Genomic DNA, 22,077 nt, shown 5'->3' on the forward strand with positions numbered 1-22,077 from the left:
AACTTCAAGGATAGCTGTACCTCACGAGCGCCGTGGTCCTGTGGTTAGCGTGAGCAGCTGCGGATCGAGATCCTTGGTTCAAGTCTTCTCTCGAGTGAAAAATTAAATTTTTTGGGAGTGATTTTCACATCCACAAGAAAACCTAAATCGGGCAAGGTAGAAGAATGTTTTTACCCATACGCCAAGTGTACAAGTTAGGTGGGTCGACAACATATTGCTGTCATGTGACGCACATGCTGTCACCAGTGTCGTATAGAATATATCAGACGTGTTTTCCTGTGGAGGAATCTGTTGACCTATGACCTTGCGATCAAATGTTTTCGATTCCCATTGGAGAGGCACGTCCTTTCGTCTACTAATCGCACGGTTTTGCAGTGTGGTCGCAAAACACAGACACTAAACTTATAACAATGAACAGAGACGTCAATTAACGAAGGGCAGATCATAACTTTGCGAGAATAAAGAAAGTAAAATTTTCACTCGAAGGAAGACTTGAACCAAGCACCTCTCGTTCCGCAGCTGCTCACGCTAACCACGGGACCACGGCGAACCAGAGCTTACGTTCTCCTTGATGTTGCTTATCTTGCCCATGGACTACTCAGTTTGTACATTTTGTTTATTTTTTTCATAGTTCCACACAACTTCTTCCTGTTTTCTCAATTGATCTGTGTTCAGTTTTTCAAGACCTATCCACTGTGCCAACTTATAACTAAATCTGAGGGGGGTGCGATGGGGAGGTTCCCTTGTTAGCAGCGAGCAAGTTTCTGACGTGTCTTTGTAGTTGCCGGTGGCGTTGTAGTGTGTCCGGGTCACGCGTGTGCAGGAAGGCACGGTAGAGACGGCGGGATTCACGGAGTAGGAGGACGGCCTGTGGGGATAATGTGGGACGGTGCGGGTGGAGGGTGACGGAAGGGACGTGGGCCTCCACGGCCTCAGACAATGTCTGCTGGAGAAAGGAGGCGACATGGGTAACATCATCAGGGTGGTGGTAGGCGAGGGGGTGGCTATCGACCTGGGTAGAGAGGGCATTCCAGTCGGCAAGGGAATAATCATGGACGTACTTCGGGGGAGGTTCATTACGAGGGTCGGGGTGGGGGCGACGACCGTCTAAAACGGTGAGGAGGACAGGGAGATGGTCACTGCCAATAGGGTCGAAGACGTTCTCCGCTCCGCCCTTTATAGCGCGCTGACAATATTGCCGCGCAGTGCGTCAGTCACGGTAACAGATGGACAAAGAGCCGGGCGACAGCGCGCTCGCTGGTGGAGCTGCGAAGATCATCTGGCTTCGGCCTAGCCGCTCGCTGTAGCCATCGGAGTATTCTGGCGTCTTCGTCTGGAGAAAATCTCGGAGATGGCGGGATTCGACGCATTATTCGTCTGGTATCCGCTGTTACGGTTCATTAGGTTTTCCGCGATACGTATTTCAACGGATTCTTTTATAATGGATTCCCAAAAAGATGTTGCTGCTGCCAAAATCAATATTTTGTAGTGCTCTATTGAACGTCCGTTGGAGATATGTTCCGCAATTGCTGACTTGCTGGGCGAGTGCAATATTTATGTTCTGTGCAAAGTTCTTCCACTGTGCGTGTTGCTTGTCCTACATAGACCGCACCACACTGGCAATTGTAACACCCCAATAACAGAAACCCTAATAAACAAACCCTTGTTGTAAAAGAAGTAGGAAAATTAGTCATCCTGACAGTGACGGCAGCTACTGACGACAAAATTTACACTTGTGATAATTTGATCAACAGGAATGTCATTTGAATAATAATATTTACCATGAAATAGAGACTGAATGAAAGAATACGATAGGATACGCAACAAAAACATCAAAAAAAGAATTTCAAAATAATTAATAACGAAGGTTAAACCCCAGATGGTAAATTAGCCAAAGATAACTTCTACTATAGAAGAGAGCTGTAACCGCATCGAAAAGGAAGTACGGTGTGACTACAATGTAGCTCGGAAATGGAAATATTAGCTTCAGTTGCTATCTAGTCGCTCTCTAGTACTATTGCGATAGTAGCATGCATGTAAGCGCTACTAGATTGTTTTAAGCTGATCGGAAGTTTGAAAGTTTTGCGATATAGGCTGAAGCGTTATTCAGAAGTCATACTAAAACAAAGTCATCTTTACCATTAGCAAGATAACGGAATGCGGAGATTCGCGACGAAGTTAAATCGTGTGAGATGTGTGATGGGACTTAGCCTTCGTGATACTGAATAAGCACGAACATTGAAGGACATTGAAAAACAAAGATAGCCGCCAGAAAAACAATTATTAGTCTCGAGTAGGTAGCATACAAACGCCAACACGAAGAGCGTACAACTGCGCCGAGTTGTCAGAAGTTGTCGTCAACGACAGGATTGCTGATGTAACGGAAACAATTCCCTGAGTGAGAAATCAGTGAACGTGCTCAGTGTAGGGGCAATTAATTACAAGGAACAATAAAATTGGATTCAAACTTTAATTCTTCGCGTCTCCTACATAACTGAATAGACGTTATCAGGTGTATTAGTGAAAATTAATTGACTATTAGAACATTGTGAAGTGAAAAGTGAATTCATGATTATTTATCAGTGAACAGTCATCGATTTCAGTATTTTAAACATAGCTGCATCGATTTGTCCCAAGATTACGACACAATCTGAACATTGATTAAGTATATGTTATCTCTGGAATTACGTCGTGTAGTTATTGACGACAGAATAACAATTCATTAACTTATATCCTCGCAATTCCATAATGTGGCCACGACTTGGGTGATGGATTGAAGATTCAAGACTTTATAATATTAATATTCAACATCCATTATCTAACCGGGCATAACAAAAAGAAGAACTACAGTTAGCCAGTTCGCATAAGCTGAAAAGCCTGTCGCGGTCTCACAACAAAAGAAAATTGGTGGTCATCATTTCAGGTCATCGCGTCAAAGAGTGGTGCAATTGCCGTGTTTATCAGCGAAGAAGTAGGAGCAGCTTACACATTCTGACGCGCTGCTCTATCGAAATATTGACATTAATCACGAAAGCTGGTATCTGAGATATGACCAAACCACTCGAGGAGTTTGTGTTTTTCTACTAGTTACAGGGTGGCATTCTCGTGAACGTTGGACGACGTTCCACGTCATACCGACTGGGACAACCATCACCGCCAAGCCGTGTCAACTCCGAGGAGACGCAGACGCCACACAAAGAAATTCCCGCCTTCCGCAATATCAAATTACTCTCCACTGTTTCCATCGGGTCCGAAATCTTTATGGTGGACGGAAAATCGCTTTCACCTGAAAATTACTAAGGATTGTTACTATTTTGAAGGAAATATTTCCTATGAAGGGAAGAAAAGCTGGAGACTTTGCTGGCGCATTCTTCTCTTTGTCCACTTCCCGGATCTTGGTTTTATCTGAGATCGCCCTGTTAATTTGCCGGGTAGAGTATACATTGTCTCTGAACTCTGTCTGTAAATGTGCAAGCTCTTCAGGCAAACTGTCTGCCTCCGACACTGTATATGATCTATGTACAAGGTTTTATGCTGACTGATAGTTTGGGATGGGTGATGACAAATTGAACAGTGTAAGTACAAATGAGTGTGAGTGGGCTTCGATAAACAGAATGTCCCAAAGATCCGTCACTGTTCCCTCTAACCAAAACATCCAGGTATGGAAGACACCCATCTTCGCCTAATTTGTAAAAACTCCATTAACTTATATTTTCCGTGGGGCCACACCATGAAAGTATCATCCACGTACCTCCAAAAAACATTGGTATAAGAACAGCTTATTCAAATGCAATTTCCTCATAATCCTCCATAAAAAAAGTTTGCCGCCAGGGGAGACAAGGGGCTGACCATGCCGACGCCGTCAGTCTGTTCAAAATATCCTTGATTGAACATGATATAGGTTGAGGAAAGAGCGTGCTGAAGTAAAGCAGTGATGCCCGATTGAAACTGTTTACCAATTAGTGCCAAGGAATCAGCGAGAGGTACCTTTGTAAAAAGAGATACTTCATCAAAACTCACTAAAAGATCCGAACTACTCAGGTGGAGAGCCCTCAGTCTGTTGATAAAGTCGGCTGAGTTCCACATGTGAAGTGGACAAAAAAGGGAGATGCCTGTCTAAAGCATATGCAGCGGCGTCAGTATTACTCAATGTACGCGGTAAAGGAAGGCCATCTCTGTGCACCTTGGGAAGACCCCACAATTCTTAATTGCATGGTCTCTGGAAGCGACGAGGGAGAATTCAGGAGTGCACAAATGTTCCTGCACACAGTATCACTAAGTAGGCCACACATCTTCTCCAAATGCAAACCACGAGGTAACGAAACAGATGAGTTACCTTTATCAGCCTTCAGCACCACAATTCCACATCCTCTCGGAGTTTTCGCAGGAAGCCCTTTCTTGAGGGGTTGTATTACTTCGTTGAGGAGAAGCTTTCAAAAGAGCACGGCAAGTTTCCCTCCTTATTTCTTTAGCAGCATCCATAGGAAGCCGTCGTACAGCTTCTTCAACGCCGCTCACAAAATTTATCAGAGGTAGTAGGTGCAAAAATCAGTCCTTTAACTCATACAGACAGCGTCGCATTGTACAAGTTCTTCTCCGTGAAGTTTACAACGGAACTTCGTGCAGTTTTTCCATACAGATAAATAAAATAAATCAAAATCAAAGAAAACAATGCAGATATAACTTCAAAAAAATTTAATTTACATATTAAATAAAAAAATGACCACGGCTGTTGTGGCACTAAACGATAAAATTTTAACATCTGTCGAGAACTTTCATCCTTATATATCCAATCATACTTGGCTGCAGTTACTCCATCAACCCAATTCCTTGATACAGAAGCGACAAGTGGTGCAAGCTTCAGATGTATGTGGAACAGTTCTGAAATAGCAACCAATCTTCATCTCCTATAACAAATTCCTTCCTTAACTATAGCATGACTGGCCTTCTCCGTTATCATCTGTGCAGTGGCAATCTTAACAAAATGTGTCACTCTGGCAAATTTTGGTATTATGCCACGGTCGCGACAGCTCATTAAAAAACTTAAAGAACTTAAAAGTTTTGCTCTCTTACCACGGAGCTTCTTACATGTGAGGCCACCTCCTCCGTGTAAAGGCGTCTGATGTGAAATTTAAAATTTGTCCGAAGAGATTTTGGGATTGCAGCCGGTCGTCGTTAACTTCATTCTACGATGTTTCGGCTGAACACCTGTCACTCAACGTCAGGTGAGCCATCGAAGGCTGACGAAGATGTTCCCTGCACCGCTCTACAAAGCGCGCTGACAGTATTGCCCCGCATGCGTCAGAGTGACGGTGACAGATGGACCACACCGCCTGGCGGCAGCGCCCACGCTGGTGGAACTGCGAAGAACAGCTGTATTTGGCGTTGCCGCTCGCCCCAGCCATCGGATTATTCTGGCGTCTCCGAGATTTCTCGTAGGCCTCGGTCCCAGGGCAGGACGATGCCGCTAGCAGCTCCCAACTTGCTTTCGCGCATGCGCCACTCCAGTCTTCTATGGAAGGTGCTAGACACTAACCAACATCTGTATAACCAGAACATCGTACCAGCCCCAGCAGTCACTGATTTCAACTACTGATAAAGGATGGCGGAGATAGCTACCGAGAGCTCGAGTGTTCCATTCGGAATGTCATAGCTTGTAAACCGAGAAGATTTTATTGGAGCGTGCCACGGCGAAAGACTCCGAGGACACAAACATCCGTTCAATGCGATGGCCTTACTGGAAGAGCCTGTATGCCCGCATTGTATCACTCTAAAGGTCGACACTGGAGCCAAAGTCTTGCTACATCGATAACCCCGCCCTCGTCCACGTTCTGCTTCTCTCGGAGCGCACCCTTCATTGAATCAAACAGAGGGAAGTCGGAAAAAGCGAGATCCTGGCCATAGGGTAGATTACGAAGAACAGTCCAATAAAGTTTTTCAGCTGTTCTCGATGCACAGACTTGGGTGACGTCTTGCGTGGTCATGAAAATGAGACGTTCATTTGCAATTTTTGAGACGACCGACACGCTGAAGTCGTTTTTTCAGTTTCTTGAAGGAAGCACAATACACTTCCGAGATGATCGTTGCACCACGAGGGAGCAGAAGGCCGCCGCCGTGACTTTAGCAGCTGACGGTGCGGTTTGAACTTTTTCTTCGGAGGAGAGATGGTGTGGTGCCACTCCATTTGTTTCCGTTTTTTATCCGGTTCGAAAAGATGAAGCCATGTTTCACTGCCTGTGACAAAACGATGTCACGGTCAGCCTCGTAGCGCGCAAACAACTCCGCACAGATGGTCTTTCGTTGATTTTTATGTTCTTCTGTTAGGCGGCGAGAAACCACACCTCCGAGTATCCCAACTCGTGGAGGAGTGTATCAGCCCTGCCAACAGACGCGTCCCGCTGTGCGGTGAGGTGATTTGATTGATTGTGATCTGTCGATCATCTTGAATGACAGTGTCCACTCGCTCCAGCACTGGAAAAGTCAGCTGTTTGCGGTCAGCCGGCACGCGGGAGATGGGACGGGTTCAAATGGCCCTGAGCACTATGCGACTTAACTTCTGAGGTCATCAGTCGTCTAGAACTTAGAACTAATTAAACCTAAGGACATCACACGCATCCATGCCCGAGGCAGGATTCGAACCTGCGACCATAGCGGTCGCTCGGTTCCAGACTGTAGCGCCTAGAACCGCACGGCCACTCCGGCCGGCGATGGGACGGGCTAGCGCGACATTGATGTGATGATGACAGACGCGTCGCCCAACGACTCACCATGCTTTTGTACACTGCCCGATCGTCGTAGACATTCTACAGACGCCTCTGAATATCTGCGATGCTCTGGTTTTCCGCCAAAAGAAAAGACACCTCCGCCACAGACACCATTTTGAAGGCTAAGTATAACGCCGCCACATGGCGTAACTTCCTGAAACTATAGGGTCTGAAGCGGGACTATTCCATGGTGCTCCATAACAAATTCCTCATTTTTCAACCGCAATGTCTGCGTCCTATGACCGATCGACATACCACGTCACAACCAAGCTAAGCGCAAAGGGAAGAGGCAAAGTACGAGGTGAATGTGCCGGTCAGCCGATGCCAAACCGCCCTAATGTTCTTTATGAACTTAGTTCAAATGAGAAATATTAACAATCAACCACAGATTATTGTTCAAATGGTTCAAATGGCTCTGAGCACTAAGGAACTCAACAGCTTAGGTCATAAGTCCCCTAGAACTTAGAACTACTTAAACCTAACTAACCTAAGGACATCACACACACCCATGCCCGAGGCAGGATTCGAACCTGCGACCGTAGCAGTCCCGCGGTTCAGGACTGCAGCGCCAGAACAGCTAGACCACCGCGGCCGGCAGATTATTGTTATTTCCTTGTATGTCTAATTGAAGTGATCAATGTTATTGAAAGCCGAGCAGCCACAGTGTGCAAAGCTGCTCAAAGTAGCATCGTAGCAAGAGATGCGCTTTATGATATCACCTGAGGAGAACTCATCCTGAACATGCTATAGTCTGCAGGGATGGTCTGCGACAAATCGAGCGCAACTGCGGCTAAGAAGCTACCAGCCCTTTACTTCGTTGAGTGCACCGCCAGTGGATCCCCAAAGAAGAAAATCCATCCAGTGCGAAGCATTTTAAAACAAACGCTTGCAGCTTTCCTGTTTTTCATAGTGGAGTGACTCGTGTTTCTATTCACAGTCGTCACAACACGAACATTCATTAAACTTTATTTAACTTGCCAGACTTCATTTGCTCCTGAACACGATTCAAATCGATCTCCAGATCCAGTAAAAAGTCTTGGTATTGTAGGCAGGTAAATGGCACAGGTCGTTGCCAAACTTGTACGTAGATAAGTTCGCATACCTGTTGCTGTGAAAGGACTGCAAGATATTTGAGACCAGACCCTACTTGAGTGTTCTAAGAAACGTATAAGATTTACAGTTGTTTATCAAAGTAAAGCAGACAGCTATCGTTCCGGAACGCAGAATGCATGTGAGGTGGTCATGGCTATCAAATACACAATGTGATCAAAAGTATCCGGACACCTACATGAAAATGACTTACAATTTCGTGGCGTCCTCAGGCGCTGGAAGGTTTCTTGGGGAATGGCAGCCCATTCTTCACGGAGGGCTGCACTGAGGAGAGATACCGATGTCCGTTGGTGAGACCTGGCACGAAATCGGCGTTCCAGAACGCCCCAAAGGTGTTCTATAGGATTCAGGTAATGACTCTGTGCAGTCCAGTTCATTACAGGGACGTTATTGCCGTGTAACCACTCCGCCACAGGCCGTTCATTATCAACAGGTGCTCGACCGTGTTGAAAGTTGCAATCGGCACCCCCGAATTGCTCTTCAGCAGTGCGAAGCACGAAGGTGCTTAAAACACCAATGTAGGCCTGTGCTACGCAAAACAACAAGGGGTGCAAGCCCCTTCCATGAAAAACACGACCACACAATAACACCACCACCTCCGAATTTTACTGTTGGCACTACACACGCTGGCAGGCGACGTTCAGCGGTCATTCGCCATACCCACACCCCGGCATCGGATCGCCACATTGTGTACCGTGATTCATCACTCCACACAACGTTTTTCCACTGTTCAATCGTCCAATGTTTACGCTCCTTAGACCAACCGAGGCGTCGTTTGGCATTTACTGGTGTGATGTGTGGCTTATGAGCAGCCGCTCGAACATGAAATCCAAGTTTTCTCAGCTCCCGCCTAACTGTCACCGTACCTGCAATGGATCCTGATGCAGTTTGGAATTCCTGTGTGTTGGTGTGGATAAACGTCTGCCTACTACACATTACGACCCTCTTCAGCTGTCGGCGGTCTCTGTCCATATGTAGATGATCAAAAGAAGATCTCTTTTTTTATACTTCCCCGAAGTGCCTGATGTAGAATTCTTATTGTACACCCAGGTAATTTAAGTCGTTAATTCCACCGCTATTTTAACTAGAAAAGACGACGCCAGTTGTCTAAATATTTTTGTCAGAGTGGAAATTCGAGAAAATTCTATAGCAGATTTTTTTTTTACTTTTATTGAGCAAATAGGGTCGAAAAGAAATTGTTGGACCAAGTTTATTGAAAATTAACAGTATTTTGGGCGTCTTCGGAAGAACAGAGTCTTTGTTTCTTAATTGAATTTCGACGTGCTTCACATCCGTTTCTGTAATTTTAGAGAAGCAACTGGAATCACTCAACAGAGGAAAGTCCACTGGACCTGACGGGATACCAATTCGATTCTACACAGAGTACGCGAAAGAACTTGCCCCCCCTTCTAACAGCCGTTTACCGCAAGTCTCTAGAGGAACGGAAGGTTCCAAATGATTGGAAAAGAGCACAGGTAGTCCCAGTCTTCAAGAAGTGTCGTCGAGCAGATGCGCAAAACTATAGACCTATATCTCTGACGTCGATCTGTTGTAGAATTTTAGAACATGTTTTTTGCTCGAGCATCATGTCGTTTTTGGAAACCCAGAATCTACTATGTAGGAATCAACATGGATTCCCGAAACAGCGATCCTGTGAGACCCAACTCGCTTTATTTGTTCATGAGACCCAGAAAATATTAGATACAGGCTCCCAGGTTGATGCTATTTTCCTTGACTTCCGGAAGGCGTTCGATACAGTTCCGCACTGTCGCCTGATAAACAAAGTAAGAGCCTACGGAATATCAGACCAGCTGTGTGGCTGGATTGAAGATCTTTTAGCAGACACAACACAGCATGTTGTTCTCAATGGAGAGAGACGTTAAAGTAACCTCTGGCGTGTCACAGGGGAGTGTTATGGGACCATTGCTTTTCACAATATATATAAATGACCTAGTAGATAGTGTCGGAAGTTCCATGCGGCTTTTCGCGGATGATGCTGTAATATACAGAGAAGTTGCAGCATTAGAAAATTGTAGCCAAAATGCAGGAAGATCTGCAGCGGATAGGCACTTGGTGCAGGGAGTGGCAACTGACCTTTAACATAGACAAATGTAATGTATTGCGAATACATAGAAAGAAGGATCCTTTATTGTATGATTATATGGTAGCAGAACAAACACTGGTAGCAGTTACTTCTGTAAAATATCTGGGAGTATGCGTGCGGAACGATTTGAAGTGGAATGATCATATAAAATTAATTGTTGGTAAGGCGGGTACCAGGTTGAGATTCATTGGGAGAGTCCTTAGAAAATGTAGTCCATCAACAAAAGAGGTGGCTTACAAAACACTCGTTCGACCTATACTTGAGTATTGCGCATCAGTGTGGGATCCGTACCAGACCGGGTTGACGGAGGTGATAGAGAAGATCCAAAGAAGAGCGGCGCGTTTCGTCACAGGGTTATTTGGTAACCGTGATAGCGTTACGGAGATGTTTAACAAACTCAAGTGGCAGACTCTGCAAGAGAGGCATTCTGCATCGCGGTGTAGCTTGCTCGCCAGGTTTCGAGAGGGTGCGTTTCTGGATGAGGTATCGAATATATTGCTTCCCCCTACTTATACCTCCCGAGGAGATCACGAATGTAAAATTAGAGAGATTAGAGCGCGCACGGAGGCTTTCAGACAGTCGTTCTTCCCGCGAACCATACGCTACTGGAACAGGAAAGGGAGGTAATGACAATGGCACGTAAAGTGCCCTCCGCCACACACCGTTGGGTGGCTTGCGGAGTATAAATGTAGATGTAAATGTAGAGTTAATCCTCCATTCCATTGCACATTGGTGTGCCCCGGTTGCTTCTCTATAGGACGTTGCGTAAGCATCTTAAACACCATAAGTTGCTGTTTACTCCTACGATATATCACCCGGTGATTAATTAATTACAGGAAGAAGTGTCTGGTTTTTGTGTCAACGACGAGATGTAATCTGCTGCAAAGTGAAAACGTTGTCATAGTTTTGCTGCTAACACATCTGTCACCGACGATAGAATTCTGAGAGCTGCCAAACGAAGCCCAAAAAAACTATTTGGCTTTTTCAGATGTGCCAGAATCCATCCTCCGTTACAAAATGCTGACGTTACGAGTGCAACAGACGGCGACAGCGCATTGGATACGTAGTTCATTTCGCTCCTCAAATACCGGAAGCTCGTACACCAGTTTCTAAGTCATGATGCAGGCTATTGTATGCCCAATCTATGAGGTAGTAGTAACTAAAACTATGAGTGGCACGAGAAAAAGTTCTGTACACATTTAATAACATGCCAATTGGTCTACAGAAGGTAAAACAAAAGAAGTCTATTTCCTTCTTAATAAACATCTTACGCGTCGCGAGAACTCACAAGAAGCACATTTGCAGTCAGTTCACGGAGTCACTCGTAGCGAAGGTCGCTCGTCTGCGCAAGGCGTGCCCGCTACGCGACATCCTGGCCGTCGCTGACATAACTGAACCGTGAGTCTTTCGAGGCGGAACGTCATGTCGCACTACAGCAAAGAGATTCAAAATGGCTCTTTTTTGGTTTATGATGGGTAGAAACATTCTGAGATACGAGGAAACCACGAAATCTGATGCATTAGATTACTTTAGTAATACCTCCTCCCCCTTTCCCCAGCACCATTACAACGTTCATAGTTGCCGTCAGTGCTTAGAATTTTTCAGCCTAATGACGCCACAGATTGCTGAATTCACTGGTTGTGCGTGACCACTAGGTTACAAACAATCCCTCCCTATTTTGTTCAGTAATTTTATTAACCGTCTAGTTTCCACAGCCTAGCATATTTTTATCGGTCTCAACTAGCTACAGACACACTCACATTTGTAATTCTGCACTGCTGGCCGTGAAAACTGCAGAATCATGAAGACAGCATGCAACAAACGTCGAATTGACATGAAATGTACTTTCATGTCCGGGTATTAAAATGATCATCATTTCAGCACAACTGCACGAAATTGATAGCATGCAGCTCTTGAGATTAGTCATTTCCCAACTGTCGCTTCCTTCTCTGCGAAATTCCTCACCTCCAGAGAAATTCTCCTGACAACGTGACTGTGGCAACGTCGGACTTCACATCGTAGTGCAAGTCTTTCTACCTAAACCTGCTGAATGAGTATACTGGGCCAGGTTGGACTGTTACACAGAAGAAACAGAAGAATCTGAACATAATGTAGATCTGTTCTTCAATAGAAATGAAATTTGAAGCATGTTTTTCATTATGATAGCTACTAACCCACTTTGCCGAATTATTAGTATAGGAAGCCTCGTTACACACTCAAAAATATCTGAAATTTAAAGCCCTTTCCTTCCGTAACATGTGCGCTGTTTCAGAATATCGGGCATAAGTAATTCATTGGAAGAGATTCATGTTTATGTACTTGGTTAATATGCATGTAATCGACCCGTGATTGCTGTCATTAAATTCGTAATATCATCAACTGTCAGAATCTGTAAGCGGAATTTAGATGTACTGCTCTACAATACGCTCATTCTTTGTGTGGACTGGATGTAATGGTAGACTCGGCCTCGTCGACGTGCGTGTGTATTGCCCTGGAAAAGTTTATGAGATACAAGGAAAGGTTATGTAGCAGATTTCTCATTCTAAACGTACATGTGAATGGTAGTTATTTGTGCAAAGATCGCGTTATGCCTCGTGTAAGAAAGAGAAATGTCAAGCAGTACATGTCGTAATTCGACAGAGGCGGGAGCGTGACCTATCGGTCAATCGAGAACATGGTTTATCGTTCCTTTATACTGTTGCTCGCGTTGCAGAGGATCCCACGACAGTAATTAGTTAGACTATGGAACCGATGGACTCAGGGGGAGGGGGGGCATACTCAACGTACTGCAGGATCTTGGCGACTTTCACGCTACTAGCGCGCGAAAGGACATCCACAATAATCGCTTGACAGTGCAGGACTGTGAAGGCTCATCACGTACGTTGGGTCAGAAACTGGGCTGTCTTACAGCAGTGCAGTTACCCACGCGGACATCTTTTTATTTATTTCATGTTGGTATAATTTGCTAGTTAGAAAGTACAGCAGACAGTAAGTTTTCACTGTTTATTACATTATTTAATAATGATGATTTTCCGATAAAATAACAACTTTCGCTGGCCAAGAGGTTCAGGGCGCTACAGTCTGGAACCGCGAGACCGCTACGGTCGCAGGTTCGAATCGTGCCTCGGGCATGGATGTGTGTGATGTCCTTAGGTTAGTTAGGTTTAAGTAGTTCTAAGTTCTAGGGGACTGATGACCTGAGATGTTAAGTCCCATAGCACTCGGAGCCATTTGAACCATTTAACAACTTTCAACAAATTCCCTAATGACTTTTATAACAATACTTTCTAACAAAAACTTTAGGAATATACTATCATAAGTAATTATTAATTAATATCTCTGTCTTCTCACTTTGTTTATATCTTGGGTTGCACACGACTGCATTAGTTAACAGTAGTAATAGTTAATTATTACTGCCATCTGCATAATGAATTTAAAAATTATGGCCGGGCTGTAATAGAAGAATAGATTTCGTCAGGTCTGCTGCCTCTGGCAATAGCTGTCTCTGGCAATAGCAAGTCTAATCTAAAGTTGTCGGAGGATGGCTTGGAAAGCCGAAAACCTGTTCGTAACAAACCAAAAACAAATATCACTGTGGAGCATCAGTGCAGCGCTTTTCAGTTTTTAATATGTCTATGTCATTCCAAGTGCTGACGGAATAAAAATGGTTCAAATGGCTCTAAGCACTATGGGACTCAACATCTGAGGTCATCAGTCGCTAGAACTTAGAACTATTTAAACCTAATTAATCTAAGGACATCACACACATCCATGCCCGAGGCAGGATTCGAACCTGCGAACGTAGCGGTCGCGCGGTTCCAGACTGTAGCGCCTAGAACCACTCGACCAATCCGGCCGGCTTCTGACGGAATACGCCGCAAATTTTCTTAGACGTTTTCGCTGACATTCAGTAGTTTTACTCTTCTTTTACAGTCTGACATTTTGTGCTAGCATTGGCGGCATACATCCTCTATCACGGAGATTGTGGGATCCTCCGCACTAATGTAATATAGGGTGCCTAGGAAGTTATTTTCTCGGATAGCTAGACAACGTACAAGCAAATCTTATTAATGGAGTTTATTACAGTACTTGAATTGACAATACTTAAGTTTCGTTTCTACATTCAAATAATCAATGTCCTTCGATATATATAATTTCCGTGCAAGCTAATCACACAAGTTCATAAGTCACTGCTATCGTTAATATCTACATCTACATCTACATCCACATTTATACTCCGCAAGCCACCCAACGGTGTGTGGCGGAGGGCACTTTACGTGCCACTGTCATTACCTCCCTTTCCCGTTCCAGTCGCGTATGGTTCGCGGGAAGAAGCCTCCGTGCGCGCTCTAATCTCTCTAATTTTACATTCGTGATCTCCTCGGGAGGTGTAAGTAGGGGGAAGCAATATATTCGATACCTCATCCAGAAACGCACCCTCTCGAAACCTGGACAGCAAACTACACCGCGATGCAGAGCGCCTCTCTTGCAGAGTCTGCCACTTGAGTTTGTTAAACATCTCCGTAACGCTATCACGGTTACCAAATAACCCTGTGACGAAACGCGCCGCTCTTCTTTGGATCTTCTCTATCTCCTCCGTCAACCCGATCTGGTACGGATCCCACACTGATGCGCAATACTCAAGTATAGGTCGAACGAGTGTTTTGTAAGCCACCTCCTTTGTTGATGGACTACATTTTCTAAGGACTCTCCCAACGAATCTCAACCTGGTACCCGCCTTACCAACAATTAATTTTATATGATCATTCCACTTCAAATCGTTCCGCACGCATACTCCCAGATATTTTACAGAAGTAACTGCTACCAGTGTTTGTTCCGCTATCATGTAATCATACAATAAAGGATCCTTCTTTCTATGTATTCGCAATACATTACATTTGTCTATCTTGAGGGTCAGTTGCCACTCCCCTTACCAAGTGCCTATCCGCTGCAGATCTTCCTGCATTTCGCTACAATTTTCTAATGCTGCAACTTCTCTGTATACTACAGCATCATCCGCGAAAAGCCGCATGGAACTTCCGACACTATCTACTAGGTCATTTATATATATATTGTGAAAAGCAATGGTCCCATAACACTCCCCTGTGGCACGCCAGAGGTTACTTTAACGTCTGTAGACGTCTCTCCATTGATAACAACATGCTGTGTTCTGTTTGCTAAAAACTCTTCAATCCAGCCACACAGCTGATCTGATATTCCGTAGGCTCTTACTTTGTTTATCAGGCGACAGTGCGGAACTGTATCGAACGCCTTCCGGAAGTCAAGGAAAATAGCATCTACCTGGGAGCCTGTATCTAATATTTTCTGGGTCTCATGAACAAATAAAGCGAGTTGGGTCTCACACGATCGCTGTTTCCGGAACCATGTTGATTCCCACATAGTAGATTCTGGGTTTCCAAAAACGACATGATACTCGAGCAAAAAACATGTTCTAAAATTCTACAACAGATCGACGTCAGAGATATAAGTCTATAGTTTTGCGCATCTGCTCGACGACGCTTCTTGAAGACTGCTCTTCTTCTAGTGCAGCTCTTCTAGTGCTCGTCTTCGTCCGCCCGAGGCTAACAGAAGCGGCGCTTATATTCTCTTCGGATAGAGGCCGCTCCCGTCGTGGTGAGGTCCTAGTCAGCGCACTACTGGCTGACGTCGCCTCACAGCCTTCTCTGCGGTCACGTTCGATGCCGACGTGCCGGTGCTTCATGTCACGCCGGAACAGAGACTGCTTCCAGCACACACGCCGCACCACAGTCATCATCCATGCAGCCCCGACGTCGGCAGATGTCATTAACTTCTGGCACTCCCCAGCGTCTAGTACCGCACTGCATACTGTTCAACATATGAAGAATGGAATCCAAAACATTCTAAGTGCCATTTTTTTTTTTAAAAATGCGTGTTCAACGGTACTGTGTAATTGGTACTGTGTTGCATGTCCCTAGACTTGATCCAGATCCCAAACCACGGAGATAGTTTTTCAAACATGTGCTAGTTGATAGCACATGGTCTCTGCGCCAAGCTGTACTTCCTCTGGAATTCCAAAATTTGAAAGGTATGAGAAGTGGTTTTTGTTGACTACAGCTCTACTGGTTAAAAACTTAACGCTGTATTCCTCTACTTATTTATCGAAATACTCAGCAACAAGATGCATAAAAGTAATTTGCCGGCCGCGATGGCCGTGCAGTTCTGGCGCTGCAGTCCGGAACCGCGGGACTGCTACGGTCGCAGGTTCGAATCCTGCCTCGGGCATGGGTGTGTGTGATGTCCTTAGGTTAGTTAGGTTTAAGTAGTTCTAAGTTCTAGGGGACTTATGACCTAAGATGTTGAGTCCCATAGTGCTCAGAGCCATTTGAACCATTTTTGAAAAGTAATTTTATTTCCTTAACCAGTTTCAGGCACTTAGTGCCCTTCTTCAGAAGACTGTACAGAAACATATATCCCAAATAAGTACGAGCTAGATAAGAATATTAAAATTTAAGAAAGAAAAGCTTAAATATTTGAAAAATTTAAAGATAAAAGATGGTACACACTTGTAACTACCACATCATTTGCGAGTGTTGACAGTAAGATGCATGCAGCACATTGGTGTCGTCCTAAAAAATGCAAGAGTAATCTGTAACACAAGAATGAATCCATTAATACTGAATGTTTATATGAGGTTCAAAGCGCCTGTACAAAAATGGTATAAAGAAGCCAAACAACAACTGCAGATATCATAATCATCATCAATTTTCTTCACTTGTTCCCGTTTTATCACTTCTCCCACTTCTCTCCCTCCCGTCCGCACCATTCCCAACAATCCCCCGCCCGGTTTACCACATTATCACAATCACCACACCCCACTCCGAACTCACCGTCGCCAAACCACACCGCCCCACGTCTCATGCTTTTCTCACACACTTCCACCTATTAGTTTTGTGTCTTTTCCTTCTGTTTCTTTAAAACCTTACCACATCCACACCTCCATTCCTTTCTTCCCTCCTGTCGCTTCGTTTCTTGGCTGGCCTGCTATAATTGCAGTACTTCATTATCAGTTCCTGATATAAATTAATCCTTCTCTTACATATAGTTAGTAATAGTAACTTACCAACCGACATAGATAGAATGTAATTATTTAATAAGCCACGATCATCGTGCAAAGTAATAATCAGTAGGTTACAGTACGTAAGTTGAAATCTGTATGTTATTTTTCAATAGTTGTTTGAATGTTGGTATAATCATGCAGAAACTAAGTATCACAGTTGCTACATTTTATCAGTTGTAAGAATTTAGTAGTTATAAGCCAATGTTGTTTCCTAATTGTCAGACTTTCCTATTTATCCTCCATTCTCCCACCCTCGCAATCCCGCTCCACCAGGCTCTTCACATCTGGTTTACCACCCCCACCCGGCCTTCAGATTATATTTTGCTCACATAGTTTTGCGTATATAGTTTAGCTTCTCTCTTTCTTTCCCCCTTTCTGTATATTTAAAAACAATCCACCCCTTTCTTCCCCAATTCCCCCTCCCCTTCGCCCCCCCCCTCAAATTTTCCCTGCACCCCCACACATATTTCTTATACTGGTCTCTCAGGATTGCAGTGCTGTACAATCAGCCTCTAGTACATAACTGCGCTCTCGAGCCGTAGATGGTTGATTACATGAACCTATTACTTTTAATAGGTAGAATATTGTCATTTCGTATTTTACAGACACTACTACAATTACTTGTTTGCAGTTAACTTCGGCAATTAGCAGTTAGCAAGTTGAAATCAGTACGCTAGTTTCAATGATTTCCAGTACGTGGTTATACACAGATGGTCACTAATTTATTATTTACAACCAGTTAATCGTCAGTAGTATTTTACATCCCGTAGCTTGGTCCAACACTGTTGCTTTTAGTTGCTATTAGTTAGCTATACAAAGTGAATCACCTAAAACTTGCACCGCAAATATTTCGGAAATGGAAAGTGCTATTGATGTGCGGTTTTCACAGAATGGATCTGTAGTTATGGGCATGCATTGCTATCCAATCAAAAATGACTCTGAGCACAATGGGACTTTACATCTGAGGTCATCAGTCCCCTAGAACTTAGAACCACTTAAGCCTAACTAACCGAAGGACATCACACACATCCATCCCCGAGGCAGGATTCGAACCTGCGATCGTAGCGGTCGCGCGGTTCCAGAATGAAGTGCCTAGAACCGCTCGGCCACACCTTCCGGCTGTTAGCCAATCAGCAGAGTGTAATAACGATATTTAGAAGGTGAATATTTTGTGCAAACATACAGTTTTTTAAACGGAACAATGCCTATTGACGTTAACAAACTCAAAGTAGGGTAAATTGGAATGTCAGAAGTGTTTGTTGCGTGATTCTACTGCGAGCCGTTTACGAGATATCGTTTCTCGAAAAGTTCCCACACCGACACTTGTACGGCACCTGTGGCAGCACATACTGAAGAATAGCACAAATGCATACGATGGTTATGTGGCTTCTGACCAGTAAGACGTAAATGTCGTGTGACTAGGGCCACTCGTCGGGTAGACCATTCGTCAGGTGCAAGTCTTTCGATTTGACGCCACTTCGGCAACTTGCGCGTCGATGGGAATGAAAGGATGATGATTAGGACATCACAACACCCAGTCCCTGAGCGGAGAAAATCTCCGACACAGCCCGGAATCGATCCCTGGCCCTTAGGATTGACATTCTGTCGCGCTAACGACATTTTTTCTTTGTCTGGGCGGACGTCACAAGACATCCGTTCAAGTTGATCGTTGATTCCTTTACTTAGTGTTTTTATTACAGAGATACCACTCAGCTACCGGGGGCGGACTTCTGACCAGTAACGAGACAACTGATCGTCAAAACCATTCAAATTAACACCAGCAGCGGCAATACAAGATTCCAGTCTGATGTGGAACGACTGCTGCAAACGTGCTAGCGTTTCAGTGGAGATGTCAGAGCAGGCTGCAGTAATACGTCGCTGCATATTATCGGATGTGGTTGGTATGTCCTCGTAGAGAACGTATTTCAGCTTTCCCTACAGAAAAATTTCTACGGAAGTCAAACAGGGGAACGGGTCGTCCAAACTAACGATTTGGAAACAATTCGGCAAGACATGCTGTGGTACTTCGTGCACTGTGGGCTGGACAGCCATCATGTTGGTACCACAGGTTCCTCCCAGTCTGCAGAGAAGCGTCTTCTAGCGTCCGTGGAAGATGGTTTGTTAGGAGGCTGCGATACTCGTGCGCGTTCAGTGTTCCGTCTATTAAAACCCCCACCACACGTTTGCACTCCATGGACGCTTGCGTTCCACCTGACAAAGCCAAAGGGGATTGTCAACAGACCAATAGTGCATGTTTCGGCGATTTATTTCGCCGTGATTGGTAAATGTGGCTTCATCACGAAACAAGATACATGATACATCTGGAGTATGCCCATGTACAGAAGTTTCCTTGTAGCTCTTGATGGAGAGATATGTGGCAGGGATGGAACCTATGTTGATGGAGAATGCAAAGGACACTTGCCTGACTCATGCCACCTCCTCGTGTGACTGCATGGGAGCTAAGGTGCGGATCAACTGCAACAGCAGCAAGAATATTAATTTTCCCCTTATGTGGCATCACTTGTTTCGTTCAGTTACGTTGTCTAGGTGTTATACTACCACTTTCACGTAACTGGCTGAAGAGGTTGATAAATAATTGCCGAGATTGGTGACGTCTATTGGGATATTTTGCGTATGCACCCTACAAGAACGAACTGCATTCTTCCTACACATTCCGTACACCACAAGCGTGTCGGCTTTTTTCTTCATTGGTAAATCCCATCATCCGCTCATGACCTACTGTTTGGACCGTCACACACTAATTGACTAGCAAGTCGCAAGGCACTCAAGGAACACACAAGCACACTGTAAGCAAACATAACAACATCGGTCTCAGCAACTACGCAGATGGAATGGCACAAAAAAGTGTCATTGTGGGCACTTTTCAGAATACGATACATCATAAACGAGTCGCACTGGACTCTTGCAACAAACACCACTGAATTCTAATTACTCTACTTGTAGTCTGTTAATGTCAATAGGCAGTGTTCCACGTAAAAAAGTTACATTCGCACAAAAAATAGACATTCTATGTACTATTACGATCTGTATATTGGCTAACAATACGAGTCCCTGACTTCCAATACATTCTGTGAAGTCCGCACTTCAATAGCACTTCCCATTTCCGCAGTATTTGCGCTGCAAGTTTTAGGTGATTCACACCGTACAAGTCACGTTTAAACAGCTGCTCAAAACTAAAATTAGTCACCCTTTTACGGTTGGTACATTTGTTATATCAGTCAGTTTTTGAGTTTTTACAGAGATTTTTAGTAAGCTGATCATCTATAGTTACTTGTTGTTAAGCATCTACAGTTAGAAGCAGTGAAGCATTTTCAGTTCTAAGAGGGTGGCCACTTACATAGCTAAGTAGTTAATCATTGATTATTGCAGATACTAAACCCAGAGGTGTTGTTTTTTTTTTTTTTTACTACAGGTGGTTAGCTATATGCAAACAATGACCTACAAAAATTTTTTCATAAAGTTACAGATGGTCTAGTTTATAGATATATGTAGTGTTTACGGTTAATAAGCACTTTTAGGAATTCACAGTCAAATAGTCAAACCCTTTGTATCTATTTCACACAGCTTATGTGAATTTCGCTGGCTAATTTACATCGCAAAGCGTATTTAGAACTTTGTATACATTTCAGAAGTAGTTATTTCAATATAACAAAAGTACACAATAATTCCCGTGTTTCTTTCTCCTGTAGTTATTTCTGACTCTTCGCTTTAGCTATTGGCTAGGAATCGTTTCTCCATTCACTGCAGTTACTGCTTTTCGCCCCTTGATACATCTCGCGAGCTGTTTGCGCGGCCGTATTTCCTGCTACCACGGTACTGACCTCTCTGGCCTACTTTAGAGATGTGTTCAAAAACGTTCGGTGCCATACAATTCGTATGAATGCCGCTGGTTACAATTCTTTCACGAATCGTACTTGCGACCTCCATATATTTGTGTACTAGTTGTTTCACTGAAATACAATTGTGTCCAAGCTTCCTTTCCTCTATAGTCACTTTCCCAAATCTAATATTAGCTGATTACTGAGAATTTTCTTTCCACTTACTCCAGCTACAGTGTTCAGCCCCATGACGCTCTTCGCAGTTTGTTTTTGCTAACAGATTCCCTGCTAGGATGCTACTGACCTCACCACAGCTGTTTGGAGATTAGTTCCCAAATTTCCCATAGATAGCGCCACTTGCCGTTGGCATCAGCTTATTTTATTCATGATTAGATTTTTATATATTACTTATAATAGCGCTTAAGCTCAAGTAAATTTTCGTTTATGCTTTACGACAACTATAGTTTTGTAAGGTTTTGTTTTACTGTTTTATCGTACTTTTATCCCCACCCTTACGCAAATCTCAACATATGCATGTCATCAGCTAATTAGCTCCAGTTCTGGCAAACATTTTTGTACAGGCGCTAGGAACCACATGTAAGCATTTACGAGCTCTTGTATTAATGGATTACAGGTTGCTCTTGTATTTTTTAGGACCTGTATGACCTGGTATTTTTTAGGACCACAGAAATATGCTGCATGCATCTTATTGTTGACACTTGTAAATAATCTGATACTTCCAATTTATATCATTTTTTACCTTTAAATTTGTAAAATATTTAAGTTTTTCGTACTTAAATTTTAGTATTCTTATTTAACTTATATTTATTTGTGGTATATACTTTTTTTCAGTCTTCTGAAGAAGGGCACCAAGTGCCTGAAATCGGTTTAGGAAATAAAATTTCTTTTATGCAATTGGCTGGTGATTTTTTCAATACATACAGCTACAGTTGCTGAAGGTGGATAAAATACTAAATTTCTGTGCTTGTATTATCACAAATACAACGTAACGCCTCAGTATTAACGGCACTTGGAACAAAAGCTTTCTTCCTGCTATTTTACCGAAAACTGACATTTTTCCGATCGTGGCTGCGCACAAAATAGAAGTACATTCCCACAAACAGGAAAAGAACAACCAGCCATTGTTAATAATGCTACTTA

This window comes from Schistocerca cancellata, chromosome 1, assembly GCF_023864275.1.
Source record: "Schistocerca cancellata isolate TAMUIC-IGC-003103 chromosome 1, iqSchCanc2.1, whole genome shotgun sequence".
In the NCBI taxonomy this organism is placed as follows: Eukaryota; Metazoa; Arthropoda; class Insecta; order Orthoptera; family Acrididae; genus Schistocerca; species Schistocerca cancellata.